This window comes from Ochotona princeps, chromosome 13 (genome assembly GCF_030435755.1).
Source record: "Ochotona princeps isolate mOchPri1 chromosome 13, mOchPri1.hap1, whole genome shotgun sequence".
NCBI lineage: Eukaryota > Metazoa > Chordata > Mammalia > Lagomorpha > Ochotonidae > Ochotona > Ochotona princeps.
Genome location: NC_080844.1, coordinates 65,473,384 through 65,498,325, shown reverse-complemented (window position 1 = coordinate 65,498,325; position 24,942 = coordinate 65,473,384). Strand labels below are relative to the sequence as shown.

Sequence of the window (24,942 nt, the reverse complement as noted above, 5' to 3'; positions counted from 1 at the left end):
ACAGGTGGGGGCTCTGCAGGTCTCCTGGTAGTTGTAAAGTTCCTTCCAACTCCCTCTGTTTCCTCTGGGTAAGCTAAAGCTCCCATGGGCTTTTCCCCTGCCTGGATTTGTAACTCACCAAGTTTTGAGTTCTCTAGTGCTATCCACCTCTGGCAGCTCTGGGTGTGGGTCACTGTCTTAAGGGGATTTTCCTTCTCTTTTTTTTTTCAGGCTTCGCCTCCAAGTTGTGTGGATCCTCTTGGTTCCGCAAGGTCCAGGGAGCTTCAGGCACCTTTCCCTGCAATTCTATGCTTCTTGCTCTCTCCTCTGCTCAGTTCTGTCCCCCTCTCTCTGCATTCTCCCCTACACCAACCCTCCATGGTTGGCCATCTTAACCCATTCCATCTGCTATTTTCTAGCTCAGTGACTGGAGACAAGCAACACAGATTCACTTAAGCCTGTTTGCTCCTCTTAGTGACTATGAGATGTGGAATGGGTGTTCTAGAAAGTTCCTTCAAGCTTAAAAAATGTGGAGAATCTAAGGCGAGGGACCTGTGTGACTCTGGGACACTCCATGATAAAATCCAATGCTGTAGGACCTTGGAGGTACGCTCCCACTGTGTACAGACTCTCATGCTCACGTACCCCTGCATGGCGAGTCTGCCACCCAGAACCTGACTGTTAGTGGCCGTGCTTCTTTTCAGGCTTCAAGGAAACATTGCTGTGCATGCTTAGGGTTTCCTCCTGAATGGCATAAGCACAACTCCCTGACTCTGATGACCACAACTCATCCTGCTTTAGTCTGTGCTGTGTGCCCACAGTGAGCTCACTGATCTTGCCTTTTGCCAGAACTGGTGATCTGTTTGTGTTTCCCTGTCTGCATAGACCCTTATCCAAGGCCTTCTTGACAGCCTCCCATGGCAAACATGCCTTAGCGCCTTCCTGCTTCATGGTTACTGCATCAGGCTCTTTTCATCTGAAGGACTTCAAAATACCTCCTGGGCAGGAGGTTGACTTCCTGACATTTAATCCATGGTGTGCACTGCCTGGCAGATTCTGCCAGCAGAGGTGAGACAATCTGAATTCTAGTCATTAGCCCCTTAGGCAGAAAGTCCCAGACACTGTGCTCTAAAAGGAGCCTCTGAGACAGACACGCAGAAAGACCGCTCAAATTGGGGCCATGGGAGACTGACAAATGCTTTGCAGGGGAGCTACTCCGTGTCTCCAGGGACAAAGCTCTCCCACACACACATGGCCTGCTCCTCCCACTGCTGCTGAGGGCTTAAGCATCTGCCCCTCTTCTGCTCATCTGCTGCTTACATCCATTCTCTTAGTCAGTCACCTGTTAGCACCACAAAGGTGGGCACTGTGCAAATCCATTCTCCTGTTTGTGCTGATTGTCATCATCACCACCACCACCGTCATCACCACCATCATCACTACCACCATCGGCATACCACCATCACCATCACCACCATCACCACCACCACCACCACCACCATCATCACCACCACCACCATCACCATACCACCATCATCACCATACCACCATCATCACCACCACCATAACCATACCACCATCACCATCAACACCATCACCACCACCACCACCACCACCACCACCATCACCACCACCACCATCACCATACCACCATCACCATCAACACCATCACCACCACCACCTTAATTACCATCACCACCATCATCACCACCACCACCATCACCATACCGCCATCACCATCACATTCATCTTACCTAGGCCATAGCACATGTTGTGAAATTCCTAGGGGCCAGTCCAGGTTACATCCACTGTTTTGGAACTCTCATCATCTAAAGATAGAATTCTTGTCCCTAATCTGTAGATGAGACAAATGGGGTTTGGAGAATTAAAGGTCCATTCAGTGCCTCTGTATCTGGCTCCTGTTGTGCCCCTCTCAGTGAGTGGTCAGGAGGATGGCAACTCCTCCTGTGAGGGTGAGGTTCAACTCCACTGTCATTATCAAAGGTGGCATTTGATGATTGCTTTTGGAATAAGGTGAAATAGCTGTATTTTGTGGCCAGTAATGCTGGTAGACTCTTATCAGGGGAGAGAGAGACAGGCTGATCTGTGGTGACAGGTACTATGACATGGCATTTAATGTTTTGGCTCACAGTCTTTCCAGATTTGGGATCCCGTCTTTTGTGGTGTTCTATGGGATGTGCAGTATTGATTGAGAAGATATGCATGCATCAATCACTATTGATTCAGATGCATTACTTACTGCCAATTTCAGTTGACATTGTGGCTTAATTCTGAAGCTTTCCTGTGCTCTTGAGTGGTACAAGTGGACAGAGTATGATCTTCTGACGCTTCTGGGTGCTAAGGGGGAAAGGACAAATGGACACACTGTGTGCACTGCTGTGTGTAACCCTCAGTTGGCCCACAGGCCCATGCGGCGCTAGGCTGAGACATCAATAGTGAAAACATATGTGAATGTGGGAGTAAGATGTCCTCCTCCCAGATGCCCAGATGCATCTTTGGCCAACGTGTGTGAGGAGAGTGTGGTCTGCCGTGCTGCTGGTGAGTCAGTTTTTAATGCCCTGACATGGCTCAAGAGAACATGGCCAATCATGTGTGCATATCAAGCCCACCTAAAAGATGAAGCTAGCATTAGACCCACCTCCTCCTCCACGCAGACTTCTTACTATATGGTCGGAAGACATTAAAAGAACTCTTATTGTACAATAGTGGCTTTTCTTTGCAAATGACCTTGGAACTTGGGGTTTGGGGTAGGCCACTCTGTGTGCGTGTGTGTGTAAAGGATCTGTTAGGGAATCTGTTGCTCTGTGGGTCTTGTAGTTTCTGCAGAGACTTTACAATCCAGCTGCTGCAGTACAAAAGCAGCCACAGATGATGTGTAATTAGCATGATGTACTTGTTGCCAATAAAAATTTAGAAAAAAAAGCTCACAGTGGGTCACATTTGGCTTGCAGGGTATAATTTACCCACTCATGACTGAGGACTCAAATAAACCCTGTTACTGTATAAACCACCCTGCTGCCCAGGGCTACCTGTGGGAAGGGGAAGAAGCAGGGCTAGGTGGAACGCAGTGGTGCAGGCTCAGGGAAGGCGTCAGATGCCCTCTTCCAGGGCTCTGGAGGTTGGCTGCTTCTGAGTCCTTCTGATTTAAGGCAAGGGGTGTTTCTGTCCTGGGGAAGGACATGCGGCCTTGAGTGATAGCTGTTGTAGAGCTAGTTGCTGAAGACTGCCTTCTGCAGACTCCAGATGTGGGGTCAGGGGTCCGGGGGGGCCAGGGGGAGGGCATGTCCTTCAGTCATGGGGATGTTGGGTGGGATGCAGTGGATGTCAGACACATATTCACCATTTAGTCTGCAGTTTTCACTATATAACGCTCTAATTCTCTGAAATAAGGCTCTTGCTAAGCTGGACCTGGGCAGTGGGCTCCACTCTCTCCTTGCTGCAGAAAGGGCAGGTGCCAAGCAGCAGGCCTGGTGACATGGAACATGGTGGCAGGCATGAAGGGTGAAGAAGTACTCAGTTCCCGGCTGTGTGCCGAGGGTGAACCCACAGTGGTGGCCAGTGGATCAGACACAGCAGCAGTCCCACTGCTTGAGGAAGTGTTTGTCCACTCCTCCTAGGTTTCTTGAGGTCACCCTAACCCTGCACAGAGCATTCCAAGAAAATAGGAAATGATTTACCCCATATCCACACATTTCCCCGCTGGTAAAGTGGCTGAGACGCAAATGAACCAACATATGGCTGTGTTATATACCTTTTGTTAAGCTGGTAGCATTTGGGTAGAATGAGTTTCTCTGTTTTATGTCTGATGCAAGATAAACCAGGAAGTTTATCTTGACATGACAGTGAAACTAGGGTTGATGACATGACAGTGAAACTAGGGCTCCTGCTGTCAGCTACAACTCCAGGGCAGGTGTGAGCAAGTTATGACCCAGAGGCCAAACCTAGCCCTCTGCCTGCTGCGTATGGTTTTCTTCACATAGTCTTGCATGTACATTAGCACATTGGCTGTTTCCGCGCTACAGCTGTGGAGGAGTAGCTGGACAGAAGCCATGTTCCCCGGGGAACCTGAAACACTCATCACTTGGGCCTGTGCAGAGGCAGCATGACCTGTCCCCCGCCCGCCCAAGGGTGGGCTCTCTGGGTGCTGGACAGTCACTTTCCTACAGTCGTTCTCACGTGCACACTGGGAGAGCTACACCAGATGCTTTCTTGACCCATCTCCTAGTCAGCTAATGTGGCTATCCACCACAGCTGCTGCCAGACCAGCCTGGTTTCCAGGTTTCAGGTGACAAGGGGACCATGTGAGACCCAGAGTCAAAGGGCAGAGCCCTTTTATCCTCAGCCCCTTCCAGGTGGGCCTGGAATCTCCCTGCCTTCTCTAGCAGCAACCCCCACCCTCCATGATTCTCCTCTCACTTCCTGAGGGCATATACCCAACCGTGGCCTTCAGATGCCCAACCTGGCCTCTGACACCCAGCTTTGGTCTCCTGTCTGTTTCCACATGAGCAGAAAGACCCAGCTCCTGGGACGCTTGCCACTGGTGCTTGGTGCTCAGGGTGCATGGCAGACTGACACCTCCATCTAGAACCAGATCCAAGTCGCAGCAGGGCAGCCTTCCTTCCCTCAGCCAGCTGCTGAGCCATGGTACCAGGCTCTGGACGGTCTCTGACTCCTTTGGGCCCATCATGCAGGTTACAGACTCTTAGGAGCTGCAGTCAGTGCTTGCTGGGGTTACTTGTCTTGTGGCTGTGCATTCTGGGGGCAAGATCCACGTCCAAGCTTTATGGCTGACCTCCACTCAGCAGGGAACCAGGAGCCCAGCGTGGGTTCTGGGGGGAGGGCAGTGTCTGATGACCCAACAAAGTCCACGCTGATGTCAGAGCCACTAAAATGCTTGCTGTCCTCACTCCCTCAGACTGCCTCTCCCCATGCCCACACCCAGAGCCTGACTGGCAAGGAAAGGGCGGTGGCCATGTAAGAGTCACCATCAGGAGGTGAGTTGAGAAAAAGTACTGTGAAAGCTATGGAGTCCCACTGGGTTTGAGAATGGAGAATGGAGAAGGGGAAATTCCTGAAGCATTGCTTCCCTCCAGGAACTCTGGAGGAGTGATCACGTGTCTCAGGGAACAACTTTAGGCCTCCAAGATTCCAGAGAAGAGCGCATATGGACCATGTTGCAAAAACAGTTGGAAGAGGCTTTAGAAAAAACCTTTTGTTTATTTAACTGCTGATGAGTCATGATGACTTTGTTCCATGTCCCTGTGGTCATAAGTGTGACCTTGCCGTTGCCCAGGGTCTAAGGCAGCCAAGGGGGTCCTTTCCAACTGCCCTCTCTAGATTTTGAGTGGATAGTGTCATTACAGACTTTTCATGCTGCTTTGGTTAGTGGAAAATGACAATTACGAAGTAATTTGTATTTTTTCATACAAAATTGAACTCATGCAGGCTTACTGTTTATCTTTTTTGTGAATAATCTATTTGCTTAAAGGTCATTAGTACTGATATAAAATCTGCATTTTGTTTAATGCTGTTTACTATAATTTCTAAAACATTGACTTGTGAAAGAATGTGAGAGTCAGGATTCACAATGCCGCACATCTGCCCTGAGTTCCCCTTGCGTCCCTCCGTCCACTTTGCTAAGGACAGCCTTGGCACCGTCCTGTGCAGCACAGGACGCTTGGCAGGCTGCCAGGGCCCCACCCCACGGCGCTGGCAGGGCCGCTCCTTCTCCCCACTAGGTGTACAACCAGTCATCTCCAGAACTTGACAAACGTTCCCCAAGGGGGAAGAAAGGAGCCCCCTGAGAACCAAGAGAATTTGAGAAGAGATGAAGGTTGCCACGGTAGTGTTAGTAAAGGTCTGAGTTTTCCCACTGATGTCCTTTTTGTGTTCCAGGATCCGATCCAGGATGCCACCTTGCACTTAGTCACCGTGTCTATTTATGGTGATTGCTGATGTTTGCATTCTTTACTGTTTTCTAAATCTCTCCCCTTTGTATTTGCACTGACAGGTTTAACCTCTTCCTCTGCAGGACTTTTATTTGAATCTGTAATCCCTTTGGTGATGCTCCTGTCGGTGTAAGGTTGGGATCTCTTTGCTAGCTGTCCTGGGACTGATAGGATAATCCATTGTTGCACTAAGGGGTGACAATGCTGATCTTATATTGAATTTTTGTTTATAAAAGGATGTCCATGGTATATGCAGTTGTTTCCTTCTGAAATTTTCGTGCAACTTGGGTATTGTGTGTGTCACAAAAACTGTTCTGTTCTCATTTGTGTGTCTGGAAGACGAGGGATCTTTCAGATACTCCTAAGAGTGAACTGGTAACATTGGCTTTGATCTGTTTCATCGCCAGGTGTAGGGGCACAGAGAATGGCCAACCTAATACTTTCTCTTTAAATTTTAAATTAGTATTTATTTGAGAAGCAGAAATACAGAGCAAGAAAAGGAAGGAAGGAGGAGCAAGAGGAGGAGGGAGAAAGGAGAGTAAGAGGAGAGAAGAGAGAGAGGGAGGGGCTTCTGTTCTTCCCAACGGCCAGAGCTGGCCCAGATCAGAGTTAAGGGCTGAGAACTCAGCCCCGCTCTCCCACATGAGTTGCAGGAACCCCAGTATTTGCAATCTCAGCCCCGCCTCGCAGGGTCTGCATTGGCAGGAAGCTGGGGTCAGGAGCCAGGGCTAGGACTCAGCCCAGGCACTGAGGTGTGACCCAAGGGCACTTGAAGACAAGTTCTTAGTCCAGCCCTGGCCTCTCACTGGTCATCTCCTTTCTTTTGAAGTCAGACAACCAGGTCAGTTATTCTGAAGCATAATATTTACCTCAAATTTTGTGTACAAAGGTGTTTTAGAAAGTTCTTAGAAGTGAAATTAATTCTATATTAGTGTGAATGTGTTTTGAAATCCAGGAATGGCATCTCAGGAGGGTTGCTGAGATCCAATATGCGGAGATTGGAACCGCTTTGCACCCAAGTCAAGTTTTTAAACTCCATTTTCCATGAACTTTCGGAAGTACTCTTGAATTATTTCTGTGGAAGCAACACCACAGCAGATCCAAAATGTGTCTGACAGCTCGGAAGTTCTTGTCGCCTTTGCACCCGGTCTGCAGTCACTGCTTGCCCCAGCCTTCTGTCACTAGTGCAGGATCCATCTTAACGGATGCTAATCAGGCGTGCTCAGGAGCATGGTGTCGTCAGTCACCCAAGAGCCTTGAAGTTCTGCTGCGTCACAGCGTGTGTGTGTGTGTGTGTTTCTCTCAGTAGCAGTTTATAGTTTTCATAATAGAGATCATTTGTTTTGTAAAACTTGTCCTCACTTATTTTGTATGCTGAATGATACTGCAAATGGATATTGATTTCTGAAAGTTTCATTTCCAACTTTTTTTTGCTTACATATAAGCGTGTGTATAATTGACTTCTGAATTCCTTGAATCCTGCAGCTTTGCTAAAAGCACTTAAGAATTATAGTAGCATTCTGTGGCTTCCTAAGGACTGTCTGTGTATGCAATGCCATTGAATATGAATACGTTTTATTCTTTTCTTGTTTTGATGGCTCTTGTTTCCTCATTCTGCCCTTATTGAAGGAGGTAAGATTTTCAGTAAAATGCTGACTGGAAATTATGAGAGAGCATGCTTTTGCCTTATCCGCTGTTAGTTCTAGGAACTTTTAAAAATACACAGATGTAGATGGGTTCCATTTGCCATTTTTTCTCTTAAAAAAAAAAAAACTTGGGTTTTTTGAGTGTGCAATTCACATCCTTGGGTATGTCTAGCTGTTTTGTAACCATCACCACTGCTCACATCAGAAAGTCTCTGCGTTTTGTGAGAAGGAAGCCCTGTGCAGATGAGACACAAAGTTCCCACACCCTGGAGATCCCTACCATCTACTTCCTGTCCCAGTGCCCGAGTTAATTCACAGGCAACAAATCAAAGAATGTGTGTTTCTGTGACATTCATCCTTCCTTAGCGTCATGCCTTTGGGGTTCCTCCAAGCTGGTAAGGTGAGTCCGACTGTCCTTCGTTGTGAAGGTTCCGTGATGTGTGCCCGTCTGCTTATCCGTTATTCTCAGGTGGATGCTTGCATTGGTCTCACCTTTTGGCTGTAGTGAATGATGCTGGAATAAACTCAGATATACAAACATCTTTTTACACCCTTGCTTTCAATTCTTTGGGTGTGTACCTAAAGATAATTGATAATTCTATGTTTGAGGGATTGTATTTTAAGTAAGTACTTAATCATAACATATTAAACTTTTCATAATATGTGCTGCTACCTTCTGTACTCTAATTTTTAAAATTTATTTGACATTTACTGTAGTGCTAAGTGTTGGCATGTGCTGGTAGTAGCTGTTTTCAATTGCTTTGTTTTGGTGTCAGAAAAGCTTCACCCTTATCAAGTGAGCTTTCTGAAAGAGCTTTCTGGGCCTGTTCTCCGTTCTTCGGTGTTTTGTAGAAACCAGCACTTGGTGTGTGCTGTTCTGGGTGGAGGAACTTTTACTGTGAAATTAGTTTGACTAGCTGAGTCACCAGTTGGTTTTCTACTTCTTCAGCTTGTCTGGGCTCTGTGTCTTTCCAGGAATTCTCCATTTCATCTGTGTCGTCTGAGTGAACTGCCATAAAGGTGTTCACAGCACTCCTTGATCTACAGCAATGTTCCGTCATGTACTCCTGGCGCCTTGAGTGTGTGTATTTCCTTCTGGCTGAGTGTACCTTGAGCGTGTGTATTTCCTTCTGGCTGAGTGTAGTTGGAGCTTTGTCGGATTTCATCGATTTTGCCCTGGTTTCTCTGTTGTCTGTTTTCACATGTATTGACTTCCGATGGTAGCTTATTCTGTGTGTCTGCTTGCTTTGTCCTCAATGATCTTTCCTTTTTCCTTCTGGAGTAGGAGCTTAGAGCACATGTTCTGTAGAAACATTTGAGGCTGTAGTTTCCTGCTGATTTGGGTGTAATTTCTCATTTTCATTCAGTTCACAATCTTTCGGCATCTACTCAGCACTAACATTTTAACTGTTCTTCATCAAGAGCCGTCAGAGACTGTAACATCCCTTGGGGCAAGACGAAGATCATGACTCTATTCTCAAATTTTGCAAAATTTCATTAGCTGTTCTCAATGTTTAACTTCAAGCAGAACATTGAAACCATTTGTATTTGTCTTATTTTGTGGAAAACTGTTTTCACAGCCTTCATCACTGGCTATTGTAGGGAACCCCTGACCTGCTGAGTCTTTTCTAAGCACGTGGGAAAGAGGGGCTGCATGTGTCCGGTGTATTGCGATGGATGGTGTGACATCATTCCTTTGGGCTGTTTTAAGGTATTCTCTTTGTGTAATGTGTAATGTGTTTACCAATTTTTAATTATATTTGTCGTTTTTGGTGCTTAATGAATCTATTGTCATTATTCTAGAAATTTCTCAGCCACACTAACATTTCATCTTCTTCCATCTTCTTTCAGAATTTGGAGTAGATGGATTTTACAGGGTCTCATTCTGTTTTCCTTTCTTGTAATTTCCATTTCTTTGATTCTAATACATGCAATATTTTTTCAGATTTTATTCTTTTACTCTAATTCTGCTTTCAGCTGTATCTAAAGTCATCTGAGCTTTTAGCTTCCATTTATGTATTTTTAGTTTTGGAAAGTGCTTTTTGGTTTTTTTAATCTTAGGATTTTTGGAGTGTTGTTGCCCACTAATAGTTTCACTGTATTGTAGCCTGTATTTTGTTTGTTTCTGATAACCCGAGGCAGATATGGGTCTGATTGTAGAGTTTGGCTTCTTTCCCAACTTTGGTAAATACAGTTGTTATTTGCATGTTTTGTGACATACAGTGCATATGTTGTACTACTCTGAGTCCGTCTCCACCGGTACTGTATCTTTGAAAATCTCTGGATTGTGGAAGTTTCCTTTAGGGTAGAACCATGCTTATCCCAGCCAGGATCAAGGTGTGCTAAATGTTCAACTAACAGATCATACACAGGTTGTGAGAGTCTGGGCCCTGTACCTGAAAAACTTGCGATAATGAACTCAGCTTTATGCAGGGGTTTCCAACCTGATTTCCCACATTCCCAGGCTTCTGACTTCTGTGTTACCTTAAATTCAGAAATCTAGGCAACCACAAATCAAGAGTAGCCTTTAAGGCAACTGGATTTGTTCCTCAGGTTTTGCTTTATTTTCTTGCCCTCTGACGTGATTTCCTCGTTCCTAGCAGGTTGAGACATACATTTAAAATACGTGTTCATGCCAACAGTCAAGACTTTCAGTTGCTTCTGTAGAAGAAAGTGAAAAACTTCCTTTTACTATCTGAATGTTCATTGCAACAAAATGAACTGGCGAAACTAGATTAGTTAGAGAAAGGACGCACGCGTCTGCGTTGTTCGTGTGCACAGGGCGTCCACACCTGGCTCGGGGCCTTCTGCACCCCTTTCCACAGTGGAGGGAAAGTAAAGACTTTGGAAATAGGAAATGGTTTCTAGGAGATTTAAAGAGGCTTGGAGAACATAAAATGGCCAGGCACGGAATCTGCGGGATCCGCTGAGCAGACAGTGGTTGGCAAACAGTGCTTTGGAAACATTGAATGGGATTCAGATAGGAAGCAAGCGTTCTGGTGACAAGAATCTATCAAATGTGCCTCTCTTCTGGGGCTATGCGTTCAGCTAGGGACAGTTCTGGCAAGGGCCGGAGGCTTTCCTCCTGAAAGTCTAGTGTGCAGGCACAGAAGGGGCCATCGGAGTAAAGCCGCCCCAGCATCTTCTGATCTCAGAGTTCCTATAATTGGAAATAATTAGTGTAGCAGGGAGACTACCTTCTCGGAGGACCGTCTCTGGACTCCTGCATTTTGGAGTGTTACGCATTTTGAGGGGATAGGAAATCGGCATAAGCACATCGCTTATTTATTTCACAAATGTATTTTTTTCGCGTTTCAAATAAATACTGGAATCTGACTTTTCTGTGATGAAGCTGATAGATGGTTTGTCGTCGCAGCTGTTGCTTGTTATTAATTTTCTTACACATAGGATGGATGACACCCCCCCACACACACACATTTACAGAGGCGGGCTGGGGTGGCAGCTATCTGCTTCCACAGACCGCATGGCTGCTAAGCATCAGGAGTGTGTCCCTCACAGTCAGGGAAGTGGACACCTGCGGTCAGGCACCTCCATGTGGGGACTCTTGGGAGGGCTCTGTGCCCCTGGCTGCTGGCCTATTTCACCCTGTATCCTCTCACCTGGCAGGGGCCAACTGCTGGCCGTCCAGTCCATTGCACAAGGTCAAGTTTTGTTTCAGGATATTTGTGCTGGTGGTGTTGGGGTTTTTTCTAACACTATTGCAGTGTGTCCTGTTGCTTCTTTTTTTTTTTAAGATTTATTTATTTTATTACAGTCAGATATACAGAGAGAAGGAGAGACAGAGAGGAAGAGCTTCCATCCGATGATTCACTCCCCAAGTGAGCCGCAACGGCCAGTGCGCGCCGATCCGAAGCCGGGAACCTGGAACCTCTTCCAGGTCTCCCACGCGTGGGTGCAGGGTCCCAAAGCTTTGGGCCGTCCTCGACTGCTTTCCCAGGCCACAAGCAGAGAGCTGGATGGGAAGTGGAGCTGCCGGGATTAGAACCGGCACCCATATGGGATCCCAGGGCGTTCAAGGTGAGGACTTTAGCAGCTAGGCCACGCTGTTGGGCCCAGTCCTGTTGCTTCTTATTCAGAGTTATCTACAGACATACAAAACAGCCATCTAAAAATTCATATCATGTGATAAAAAATTGTACAGAAAATATGGGCATTTCCCTTTTAACTTTTCTCTCTTACATTTAAAATCTTTTTAAGATTTATTTATTTTTATTGGAAAGGCAGATATACAGAGAAAAAGATATTCCATTCAGTCCCTAAGTGGCTGCAGCAGCTGGAGCTGAGCCGATCTGAAGCCAGGAGCCCAGAGCTTCTTCCAGGTCTCCCACGCAGGCACAGACTCCCAAGGCCTTGTGCCATCCTTGACTGCTTTCCCAGGCCACAAGCAGGGAGTTGGATGGGAAGCAGAGCAGCTAGGACATGAACCGGTGCCCATATGGCATCCTGGTGCATGCGAGGCAAGGACTTTAGCCACTAGGCTACCACACCGGGCTGTACATTTAAATTGTTTAAAGTTACTTGAGAGGCAGTTTCTGCTGTCCACTGGACTCCATAAAGGCTCACAGCATTTGGGGCGGGGCTGGGTTGGAGCCAGGGGTTGGGAAGTCACTGGTCTCACATGTGGATGGTGGGAATCCTTTGCTGTTGCCCCTCGGGGTCTACATTGGTGAGAAGTTGAAGTATGCAGCCACAGCCAGGAACTGAACCCAGGCACACTCGCTGCTGGGCTCTTGGGAGTCCCGGTTTTTTACACTTGACTGGCATCTGTGTGTACAATACTTTAACCCCTGACTGCTCATGTTATTTTTTTTTAAAAAAAGATTTATTTTATTTTTTATTACAAAGTCAGATATACTGAGAGGAGGAGGAGAGATAGAGAGGAAGTGGAGCTGCCGGGATTAGAACCAGCGGCCATATGGGATCAAGGCGAGGACCTTAGCCACTAGGCCACGCTGCCGAGCCCTCATGTTCTTAAAATGTGTTTTTGGAGAAGAACTCATTGGGTGTAAAGCATTGATGTTATGGCCTCTTTGCTCTTGTTGGGATTCAAGGAACAATTCTCCCCCTGCACCACCTGCCCCACCTGGTGGCACTGGGACCTGCTGACCCAAAGTAAAACAGCTTCAAGATCCAGGTAGACTCAAGGGCCTTGGTCCCTGAGCCTACAGAGGGAGAGGTTGCATTTCCCATTGCTTTTAGGAAATGTTGAGTAGTAGTTGCAACATAAGAGAGTTGTTATCTCTCTGAGTTATTCTCTGTGTAATTGAGTCTCACTCTGACCTTTTGCTAATTTACTGGGAGATTTAAAAAATACCATCCTATTTGTGTCAAACTTCAAATCACAGATAACAAGTTTTTATTGGCCAATGTCACAAGGAGTCTTCAAAATTTCATGGAAAATCAATATTATGAAATTTGAATGGATTTAATTTTTTTGGCACCAGAATGAGCTTATCTTTTGATTCTATTTTCCAAAAGCTTTTTGAAGTAACTTTGTTTCCTTCTTTGGGAATGTGTTATATTTGATCTCCTCTGGAACACTTTGAGTGTTTAAGATCTTCAATGTGATGCTGTAGGGACCAGGAGAGTTCTCCGGTGTGTAGTGACCCCTAAACTGCTTCAAACTTGGGTTCAGTGTGTCCACTATTGTATTTTTGAGTTCTTTTCAGAATTGGTTTTTGAGAATTGGATTTCTCATGACAAATCAAAATAATGATGGCTCTGGAGGGAATTGGCACATACACGTGGGGAAACCTAAAATGCAGAATATAGCACATTGCATGGTTTCATCAGATCACAAGCACATTTGGGCTGCTGTGTTGGTGATTCAGGAAGGAACATGATAACATTGTCCTAACCTGTATTCAAGCAAGATTTTGGGAAGAGGGTTGTCCAGCAACAACCATAAGCATAACAGGTGTCCCAGTCAGGCCTCTGGGGTATCTCGCGCTGTGCTGACCCTGTCTGTACCACCAGGAGGGTGGATTCCCAGTGAGAGGTTCTGGAGGACGATGTGCCAGCGCCAGGGAGTAGCATACAGTCGACGTAGAAATAAGAAGGCTCTGTTTAGCGAAAAATGGAGCCAGTTGCTAGGGCTTGATGGGCCACAGCAGTGGAGCAGTCATGACAAAGAAATGGGGAGCCCAGTGCAGGAGGTCATCCGGGTCCCCTCCTTCCAGGACCATTCCAGGGTTACAAGGAGAGGCTGGAAGAGCTGAGTGCAATAGAGATGGAGCTCTGGGTCTTTGGTGTTCCTGCTAGTCTGATTCTGAAGATGTACGCCCACTCTCTCAGGATTCTTTTTAAAGATGCTTCACGCAGTGGAAGTGTGCATGCGCTCCCCTTGAGGTAGAGGAGGATGAAATATCACCCATCCATGCAGCTGAGCTCAGCTCTGCTCAGGGCTTGCAAATGAGCTTTCTGCTCTTCTCCCAAGCATGGATCAAGCCAGCCCGGGAGGCGCTGCTGAGTCCGGCATCAGTGGAGGATGGATGGGGCAGAGGATTTTAACATTGAGTAATTGGATGTGAATCTTTAATTACATTTTGAAACTTAAAGCACACAAACAGGAGTCCCTACAGCTGAGCCAAATTAGTTCCTCAACTGAAAGGAATTAGAGGGCATGTCAGGAGGCCAGCAGCAGTCAGAATGCCAAGTGAAGACCCTCGGTTTTCACTTTGGCTCTGCCTGCAAAGCGTGGATGGTCTTAATTTGGGGCTGTTTGACCCTTGGCTGCTCCAGCCTGCTTCTTTACCTGCTGGTTACACAGCTATCATCAGGAAGCCTTGCTTTTTTAAAGGAAATATTTAGTAACCACTTCTTTGAGATACAATCCCTATAGCTACAATCCCTATGCTTTGACTGTCTTGGTGCTGTGTGACTCCAGCCAGGGAAATGTTCTAGAGGGGAAGGTTTTAAAAATTCATTGTGTTGGGCCTGGTTCGGTGAGCTGGTGGGTGAAGTCCTCACCTTGCATGTGCCGGGATCCCATATGGGCACCAGTTCAAGTCCCCAGTTGCTCTACTTCCTATCCAGCTCCCTACTAGTGCCCTCGGGAAGCAGTTGAGGATGGCCCAGGGCCTTGAGACCCTACACCCACGTGGGAGACCCAGAAGAGGCTCCTGGCCCTTGACTTTGGATTGGCTCAGCTCTGGCTATTACGGCCACTTGCAGAGTGGGCCAGCAGACAGAAACTCATTCCTCTCTGTCTGTCCTTCTCCCTATGGATCTGACTTTTCAAAGGAAGTGAATAAATCTTTAAAGGAAAAAAAATTCATCGTGTCGCTGAATGTGGCATGTTGGGGCTGAAAAAACTTCCTCTTTAGACTTGATTGTTGAGTGTGTTGAGACAAAGTAACAGTAGACAGACCAGTAGAAGAAAAGATAGATGAACTCTGCATGTGCTGGGAACATGTTTCCAGGAGCCCAGTGCGATGCGGGCTATTTTACAAGCTCTGTCCACAGGGAGAGGCAGGCAAAGTGTGCAGGCACTTTTAGAGGGAGAGTAAATGATTTTCAGAAATGAGTGGCCCCCTGCACAGGTGGTGACTGAGACCAAGGCCTTCTGGGTTCTGGGCATGGTGTCCTTCCTAGTCTGACCCCCATGGACTGGCATGCCTGGGGACGAGGTTCACTGGAGTTGGCTGTGTCCTAAAAGATCCAGCTTCAGAAAGGAGGAGGGGCTTCCCAGGAAACATCCAGCACCTGTTGGTTTCTAAACTCTGTCAGTTTGAAATATCAGCATAAAAATTGCTGTGCTTTGGGGTTCAGTGTTCTGAGCCCCAACATTATCAACAAGATGCCACAGATGCAGGGAACTTTCTGGTTCCCCAAAGATGTTCCTTAGCTCCTTTCCTACAGAGAAATCCTGCCCCCCCCCCCCCAGGTTATTCTTCCTACAGGGAACTGCGCACCCTTTTCTGTTCCCAGACAAGACAGGAGCTCCCTGCTTGCCTCGATGACACACAGGGCTGGCTGGCAGGGCCTCAGAGCCTGTGGCACTCATCTGCTGCGTCCTTCCTGAAAATGATCCTCACCCTGCAAGATGGGTGGTTATGTCAGACATGGAAACCAGGTCGTTTCCAATTCAAAGGGAAGATGTAGTGAGAGTGGCCAGCTGGTTAGGGAGGAAGTGATCTCGGTGGCAGTGCAGTTGGGCACTTGGCGCCCCTGTCCACCTGGCTTATGTCTCCCACTGTGACAGTGTACATAGAGCACAGAGCTGGGACCCGGCAGGCCTGCCACCTCACCCAGAGAAGCTTCAGGCTGGGCAGCACAACAGGTGAGGTGCAAGAAGCTGTGATGCTGAGTCTGCATGTTGGATTTGCTGCTGATGCCAAATGCTCCCCCTGCCTCCCCGCACCCTGCTCATCTGTCCAGCTACACGGACTCAGGGCACGGCCAGTGCTGTGGCCCAATGAAGAGCCAGGAGGCTTCTAGTGCTGCTCTGCACATGGTGGCTGAGGGGAGATGGCAGGCCAGCATGCAGATTTAGTTTCTCAGCAGCTTTCCTCTCCTCTGAGCCAAGAGAAATTAGGAGAGCCCACTCTTCTAACAGTGCCTGCCCACTGTATGGGGCAGTGGCCTTGCCCTGTGGCTCGCCAGCACATCCTGGCTCATAGCAGGCTGCCTGAACACAGGAAGTGTCTGAAGGCGGTGCCAGGCTGTGCCATTGGACTGGGAGTGAGGCTTCTGCCTCTGTTTCTTGTCTCCTGTCACCTGCTGGGGAAGTGAGTCTTCCAAGTTCTCACTGGGCTCTTTAGGACCCCATCAGTAACATGGTGATGGGAGCCACATGGCACATGCAGATGGGACACTATGCATCCCTTGTGTGTCAGGACCCTGCCGAGCAAGGTGTCCACTCTTGTACAGTTGGCTTGTTGAGTGATCCCAGATGGACACCGCCTAGAAGCTTGGGTATTGCCTTTACGTGGCACTAGGCTCTGATCCTGCAGTAGGTTGCCTCATTGTTGACTCTCGTGGCTGGGCCGACAGGGAAGGTTTCTCTGAGTGACACTCCAGTCAAGAGCTTCAGGATAAGAAGGTGCTTCCCTTGTGAGAGCGTAGAAGGAACAGCTGGTAGAAAGCCCCCAGAGCGACACAAGAGTGAAGCTGGCACGTTCAGTGGGACTGGACAGTGGAGGGGCAGGGGAGGTGACAGAGCCCGATTCCAGCAGGGAGTCGTCTGTTACATCTGAGGTGGACTAAAAAGCCATCAGTGTGGTTTAAGCAGAGGGCAGTCTTGATCTGACATGAGTTTCAGAGCTCAAGGAGCAGGAAAGTCAGCAGGTTGAGGGAGTTAGCCAGGTGAATAGTCTGCGTGGAGGTGGACTGACAGGGGGCTCCAGGTGTGTTTCAGGACTGGCGAAACAGGTAGGAATTGAGGTCCCAGCCTGGATTGTTAGGCAAATAGGCCATTGTTGGACATGATTGGTAGCATGGGCGCTGATCATCTTCAAACATGAGAGGCCCTAAGCAGACTGCTGCAGGCTCACCCGTCTCTGGGAGCATCCTTCATTACTGGAAGAGCTCAGAGATCCCCAGCACCGGGCCGAGCTGGACACAGAGGTGTGCCCATGCTTCAGACTCCTGCAATTTCAGGAAAAGGGGGAAAGTACCCCAATATGGGAAATCAGAATGTCAAAACCCATAGAAGACTCAAATGTAGAAATTAAAGCAATTGTGTGAGATGAAGGAGACTCGAAGTTCATTTTCAGTGTCACTGTGACATTGAGTCTAGCCCACAGGGGTGCTGGAATTGGAATGATGCTGAGCATACAGTTGTATATTCTCTCCTAAGCTCTTAGCTTTCTTCAAAGTTTGAGTTCTGAGGCGTAATTTTATTAAACCCAAGAGGCATTGTTTTTTTCTTTTCCATCTAAAATCACACATGAATAGTGAGAGTCATTAGGAAAATTGAATGGTTTTTAAAGACTTTTCTTTATAGTAATTGTTCTGGAATATAGCTCTTCCTATAGTCGGCTGGCTGGTGAAAACCCTGATGAAATGTGTTTTTCAGGGGTTAAAGAGCACATGACTTTAGCTGTATTCTTCATTATCCAGTATTAAACCCTCAATCATGACAAGTAAGCTATATGCTAGCATACTCAACAGGGACCTGGACCTTTGGGCAGAGAAACACTCTAGTTCCTTTTTGTTTGTGTTTTTACAATCCCAAATAGAAACAATACATATGTTTTCCTTCTTCACATTTATTTTTAGAAGATCTGCAAGATGAAATGCCTTCAGCTCAGCCACATGCCTCCCATTAGCCTTAATGGGACAAAGACATCTTCCCAGAGGAAAAGTCTAACCCCCAAGGGTACCAACAGCAGCAGGCCTGGGGCCACGAGGAGGTGTCTCTGCTGTGCACATTGTGAGCTGTGTCCTCCAGAGGGGCAGGCCCAGCCCGAGTCAGATGCCCCATGCAGGTTGAGTCGGCTGAACTGCCAGGGCCCCTTGGGAGTTCAGCGATTCCCTCCCAGCCCTGTTCCTAGGCCCCCAGAGGCAGGCAAGGCAGGCTCTGCTGTACTCACTGAGAAACGCCCCCGGGTCTGCAGTCAACTCCCTTCTTGTTGAGTTCTCTTTTCCAACCCCAGGACATACAGGGTGGCCCCAGAGCTTTGACCCATTGACTGGACTTTTCCAAAATTCCAGCATAGTTGATAATGTGCATCATCCTGAGCCCAGCTCCCAGGAGGGCACATGGGAGGGGCCACCCATGTTACAGTAAGGGTTCACCTGTTTCTATCTACTGGTTGACCTTGTTTCATCATTCTCAGGGCTGGGATAGGGTGACTTTGGCACACGTCCCATTATGGATACCATTTCCTCTTCCCCAGGGTCTCTGTACCCAGGGAAATCCAGCTAAAGTGCTTGGGGCACCCTTGAAGGTGAGAGGGGGAGACTGGTTAAGATGTGTCTGCTTGGAGGAGCCTGTCCCAGCAGGCTGTGGTGCAGAGGACAGGCAGCTGGCTCTGTTTCAGCATCTGAAAATCACTTGACGTATCACAGACGTGGCAGCTCCTGCAGGTAGCTCCCCATCCCCATCTCATCTGGGACATGACAGAGGCAGCTGGCCTATTCAAGAAGCAAAGAGCATCATCCCCAAAGCTCCCCTCAGGCCCAGAAAGGGGGCTGTGTGGTCCCTACCCAAGAGGCAGCTCGTCCACCTCCACATGAAGTGGACACTTGCATCCAAACATTCAACAGATGGGCAGGATGTGAGCTGGGGCAGGCTGGAGATGTGGAGGTGAGATGGGGGTCAAGGATCTAGCCAACTATCTTCCTGTTTTGTCTTCTGGTGTGTATTTCCCCCAGACTTGAAACAAAGGACAGAAATCCATCTACATCACCAAAGGCATGACTGCATCTCACCACAGAACATCCCGAAGCTGTGCATTGATCTATTGTAAGGGCACCATGGGTAGGGTGCTGTTAGTCCGCTGTGCAATAAGCAACTGGGAGAGCTGTGCACACTAACACAATGAATGAGGGACAGGACTAGGTGGTAGGAGATGCTCCAGGATTGTTCCAGCACCTTCCATCCTCCTGAAATGATGTCATGTTTCACACACAGCCATCCTGGGGCATCTCATATGATGGGTCCAGCAGAGCTGAGCTCAGGGGAATTCTGGGTAGCCAAGGATAGCAACTGTTAACTGTGCCACCGTGCTGCTGGGTGTTTTCATGAATAGAGCACAGGAGGCAGTTGATAGGCACAACAGTACAGAGAGAGCTTGCGACACCATGTCTCAGATTCAGGTTCTGGTGCCTGGGTTGGAGTCTTAGGTCCAAGGCTAACCCCTGGCATCGTGCTGAGTTGCCCCATAGGAAGCAGCAGTGGTGATGCGACTACCTGAATCCCTGCCACTTCTGTTAGAGATCTGGATTAGGTTCCTGGCACCTGGCTTCCACCTGGCCCAGCCCTGGAGAGTAAACCAACAGATGGAAGAACTCCTATTGTGTCTGCTTTTCTCTGTTTCTTTGCCTTTCAAATAAAAATTAGAAGAAACACAGCACAGGATTTTACGAATATCAATGCCATTTCTGGTGAATTAACAGAAGTAATATTGCAAAGTGACTTGAATATGGAGGACAACAGCTGCTTTGGACCATTTTCAAGTCACTGAACTCTGAACCAACATAGATGGACAGAGACACAGCAGGAGCAGCACAGAGAGCCTCGTGTTCCCCAGGCCCACCTCTCCTCAAGTAAGATGCTCACAGTGAGAACTGGAGCCAATCAACCAGACCAGTGCTACGAAGGACCAGCAGCCCGGGAAGTCCCGTGTTGAGGGGAACTGTCCTTCCTCAACAGCCCCACCCCAAAGATGACTTTGAAAAGAATCCAGGGAGTTAATATTGTCGTGCAATGGGCCAAGCTGTGATTACGCTGGCATCCCCTGGGAAGCACTAGTTTTAGTCACAACAGTTCCACTTTTGATCCAGCTCCCTGCTCACGTACCTAGACCCCTGTCGCCATTCCTGAATGGAGCTCCTGGCTTTGGCCTGGCCAAGCCCTGGCTGTTGTAGACATTTAGGAAGTGAACCATCAGAAGGAAGATTGTTCCGTGTCCCTAATCTCTATGTAACTCTGCCTTTCAAATCAATAATTCTTAAAAAAAAATGAATGGCAACAATGAAGGAAGCAGTTGTGGTCTGAAGGAAGACAGGGGTGTGGAAGAGTCAGAAAATGTGAACAACACAGACCTGTCCTCCTCAGAGAAGCTTTGGAAAGACCTTCTTTTTGGTTCTGAAGTTTTGAGTGTGTTGATTTTTCTGACTGAGTACAGGGGGGAGGGAGTGGCGGCAAGTGGGATGGAGCAGAAAATGCCCTCCCTGCATCGCTGCCGGCCCTCGTACACGCTGCTGTAACCCTGGCTGCCAAGCCCTGAACATGTCAGAAGTGACTTCCTCTCTCGACCCTCAGCAGGCAGTACCCGGGGCCTCTCTGCTGTCCCCACAGTGCTCAGCACATTCTGGTCCTATCCAGTCGCTTTGGCCCTCTGCCCACTTCTCCAGGATGATCATCTTTTCAACGAGACGGTGCTGTTTATTTTCACAAAGAGCTCCCGCCCAGCTTGAGGATGGAGCGGAATGCATTCGCTCCACGCTTTAAAGCAACAGTTGAACATATTTCCATTTATCTGAAACTAAGTGATCTCATGGGCCTAGCCCATAAAATGGCGTTTCGTGTCTTACGAATGAATTGGAGAAATATGTTCCTCAGCAAGTCTGCAAAAAAAGGGGGCGGTTGGAATCAGAGCATGTGGCTGGGCTGTACCAGTTGTTTCGGTCGTCGGGAAATGTTGGTCATCCCGGAGTGTCTGAGCCTGGTTAGCTGTCGGGAGATGTTGGCAGGGAGGACCAGCTGGCGTCCCGGTCTCCATGTTTGCAGGGAGACAGCAGCCAGGCCGGCCCGGATGGACTCAGACTCATCCATCTTGTCACTTGATTTTCTTCCCAGGGCCTGCTTTCCTGTGACCTCTGCTCCTGATTGGCAAAAATAGCTCTTCAAAGGACACAGTGCTCCTTGGGACATGCGCACAGGGCCGTGGGTGTGCAGCTGGGCTGGGGCTGGCAGCCCTGAGCTTGGTGGCGAGCTTCTGAGAAGGCCAGGGAAGTGAAGTCAGCTTGTGGCGGAAGAGCTGCTGGCAGCCCAGCTGCCCTGAGAAGTGGAACTCGGGGTCTTGCCACAGGAATCCTGCTGTCTTAGAATTCACTTCCTTTGCTGACATGGAATCCTTGGGGGCTTTTACATCCTGCCTGTCAGGATGTCCAGAGCTAGTCATGAAAACGCAGGTCTAACTGGCCTTGGAGGGAAGAAGTGGAGGTATTGTGTGTCAGGCACGTGTGCCTCTTTCTGGCTCCGCAGAGCGACAAACCCAGGGATCCTTACGGCTGCGTCCTGAACACGTGTGGACTTGAGTATGTGTCAGGAATTGTGTGAGCAAGGGGATTTTGCCATCAGCGCCCTCACAAATTCCAAATGTTCTATGTCACACTCCAGACTCGGTCTTTGCTCATACACATGAGCCTTTCAAATCGGCTCTTTAATTTTGTTTCCTTTGCAACTCCACACACGTCATCCCATTTCTGGCCAGAGTCTCAGATTAAACATTGGTTATCCCCCAGCACCTGCTTGGTCCCGTCTTCATCTCCACTCTAATTGCCAGCCTCGGGAATGCCAAGTGTGAGCATATGCCCATTTGCCAAACATTTTCACAGAATTAGGGGAAACGTCACATATGTGCGAATCATGGCCAGAAAACAGCTGTTCAAATAGGACTCTGGGCTGTGCCAGTGCTCAGGACAGCATGTGGGCGTGGCTGGGAGGCGCATGTCTGTGAGTTGATGAGCAGGAATGTCCCAGGGCTGCCCAGGAGTGGACCTCCAGCAATGCCATGCTTGCAGGTGCTGTGGGCCTTGATCTCACGTTAGCCAACTTGGCTGCAGCCCTCAGGAAAGCGCCTGGAGGGGTAGGTCCACTTGAGCTGCTTCTGTGTTCTGTCCCCCTTAGGCTTCACAGTGATCTTTTTTTTTTTTAATTCATTAATTACATTGTATTATGTGACACAGTTTCATAGGTACTTGAATTCTCCCCACCCCTCCCCAAACCTTCCCTGACCCTGCTCAGTGCCCCCTCTCCCCCGGAGACACAGTGATCTTTTCCTGCCACTCTGACCGTGCCTGTTGGCTCTGCAGGGCCCTGCAGGCTCTCTGCTGCCTCCCACGGCTTGGATGGAAGCACCCTTCCACAATCAGAACTGCCTAGAACAGCTGGCCAGTCCCTCAGCTCAGGGCTGCAATTGGAAGTGGCTCTGTTCAGATGCAAGTCCAAGGGTGGGTCCACAGGCTGTGGCCGCTATCCCCCTTTGGCCCTGCCCCTCACCCTTCGGTTTGCTTGCTTGGGCCCCTTGCTTGTTGTCCACAAAGGATGGGAGCAAAGGAACAGTGGAACTGGTGAGGTCAGCAGACTGGCTCAAAGGCCCCACCCCAGTGAAGGTTTACCTGGCAGGCACACTTTTGTGGGGAAAGCAAGGCTCATGGATGATTTTGTTAAGTGTCGCCTGAATTCCCTTGCTTAACAGGTCAAGTGAGAAGTCCTTTAAAAGATGATCTAATTCCATTCATGGTAGCGACCTGACAGCTGTTTGCTGTCAATGTTGTTGTAATTTTATAGTGACTGGTAAGGAATTCTGTAAATTGTCGTCTTTGATCATTGTATGTGTTACGTACAGCATACAGAGACCACATGTTTAATGGTCCTCTAAAGCATGGCTGCTGCTTGTTCTGCACCACGAATGAGGCTAGCCCCTGGTTCTCAGAGTGCCAGCACACGTCTCCTGGGGCAGCTCAGATGCCTGCAGCCCCATGCGCCATGAGGCACCTGGCGCGCAGCTGAAGCTGTCCAGAGCTGAGGGACGCGAGCAGGGCTCTGTTCTCCTGACAGCTGTGCCCTCTGGGTTCTGGTACTCTCCAGTTTTCCTCCTGTGTTCCCAGTCACCATGCTTATTGGAACATTGCGTCTGTAAGAGGCCAGTGGCTCATAGAGACCTATCTAAGCAGGCCAAAGATTGCATGACATTTTGGGAGAGGAGGAAGAGCAACATGTCTTCTGTGACAACATCTCCCAGTCAATGGAGGTAAGGTGTTTTAAGGAGGGGACACCTGTTTCTGCCATTGCACTAACGATTTGCAGAGGCTGCTGGACCCTTGCTGTACCCCTATCCATGCTGCTTCTCAGTTGATTTGCAGATGATATTCTCAAAAAGCTCCTACCACTGACCTCATCCCTGTCCTGCCCCAGTCGGCTGAGGGCCCACCCTTCTCCACAGGGAGTGTCCTACCACCTTCCCAACCTGGTGAGCTGCCAGGAAGAGACTGTTCAGAGCAGCCACTCCCCTGGCCCTTGTCCTGCTGGCCATTGCCCCTGTGCTTGGCACACAGCTCTTGACTCTCCCGGGTATTCTGGCTCAGCCTATCTGCCGAACTCCCTTCTGGAAGCTTTTATCTAACAGGTGCAATGTTGTCTTTAAGATGGATAACATTGTGCTTGCAAGTCTGAATTCTAGCATTAAAGATGTATTGGTGAAGGACACTGACCAAGGTAGGAAAGCTAGGTGTTAAAGCAATGAATACAGAGGCACACAACTCAGAGAGTGAGTGTGGTGGGATGAGATGTGAGGGGCTCTGAAACCCAGGAGACCTGCTTCTGTACCATCTAGGCGATAGCATGGTGCATGCTCTGTTTAATATCTGCGACTTGTATATGTGATTGATTTCAGAATGAAGATGAACTTGACAAAAGCATAATGTTCCAAGGGACTTTTATAATAGGGATTTGTGATAGTTGGGCAGGTGTTCACTTCCTAGCATACAGCTTGATTCTAGGTGGGGGAAAATTGAGCCATGGAACATCTGCCAGTAGGGTCATGCACTTTAGAAAGGGTTTATGCTTGGGGACCAGCTGGCAAAGGTTTGACTTCACAATTTCTCAGTCTTGGGGCGGCTCAAGAGCAATGTTCAGTGGAAAACCATCTCTCACATCTTGAGCTTCTCCCTGGCTGGAGATACAAGCACTGTGGGTACAACTCCCAGTCAGCCCTGGGATTACGAGGGAGAAATCAGTCTCCACAGTGTGCTGTGCTGCTAAGCCTGGACACACAGGAGGCCGTGTGAGCAACCTCCACACGCAGTGTTTCCAACGTTGGCTGGTTTTCTTAGGCTGTGATGCCAGCGTAAGTAGAGGAGCATCTGTGCAGGGAGTTTACCATTTTAGAGGAACCCATGGTGCCCCAGCTCCCCAAGCATCACTCAGGAGAAGAGCTCTGAGCTGCATTCCAGGTGACAAAAATGCCTTGTAAACCTTTGCTTTTTCACACTTCTAATACAGCCATAACCTGGTGCAACAGTGGGTCTTTGCTGTGGTGATGTCACTTAAGATTGAGGTCAGGAATGGAGAACTATAGGTCTGCAGTATATGCCTAGTGGCTGGGGCAGAAGGCCCATGTGCTACCTATCCCCAAATGTCACTCAGGGTAATTCCAAGGCTGATGGCTATACAATTCAGCATGACCCACCAGTTGCCCACAAAGTCCTCCTTTGGCTGCATAGTTCCCTGCACTCTAGAACATCAAGGACATTCTCCTTTCTGGGAGTTGTCTTGACCCTCTCAAGCCCAGTGATGCATCCAATTTATCCAGAGTCATTCACTTAAGAACATACATTAAATGTGATAAGGAGGGGCCTGGCATATGACTTAATGGCTGAATCCTTACCTTGCAAGCACCGGGATCCAATATGGGCACCAGTTCATGTCCTGG

The 24,942-nt window shown here is 48.5% G+C and overlaps 1 protein-coding gene and 1 long non-coding RNA gene across 8 annotated transcripts in view; both read left to right on the top strand.

Annotated features, from left to right (window-relative positions):
* The window catches only part of C13H10orf90 (chromosome 13 C10orf90 homolog), a 262,080-nt gene that overhangs the window by 208,222 nt on the left and 28,916 nt on the right, over window positions 1-24,942 (top strand). The gene's annotated exons all lie outside the window — the stretch shown is intronic.
* On the top strand, window positions 4,933-23,714 carry LOC131481715 (uncharacterized). The gene is made up of 3 exons (XR_009246535.1): window positions 4,933-4,994; window positions 5,896-5,944; window positions 23,638-23,714. It is a non-coding gene; the product is annotated as an uncharacterized LOC131481715 (long non-coding RNA).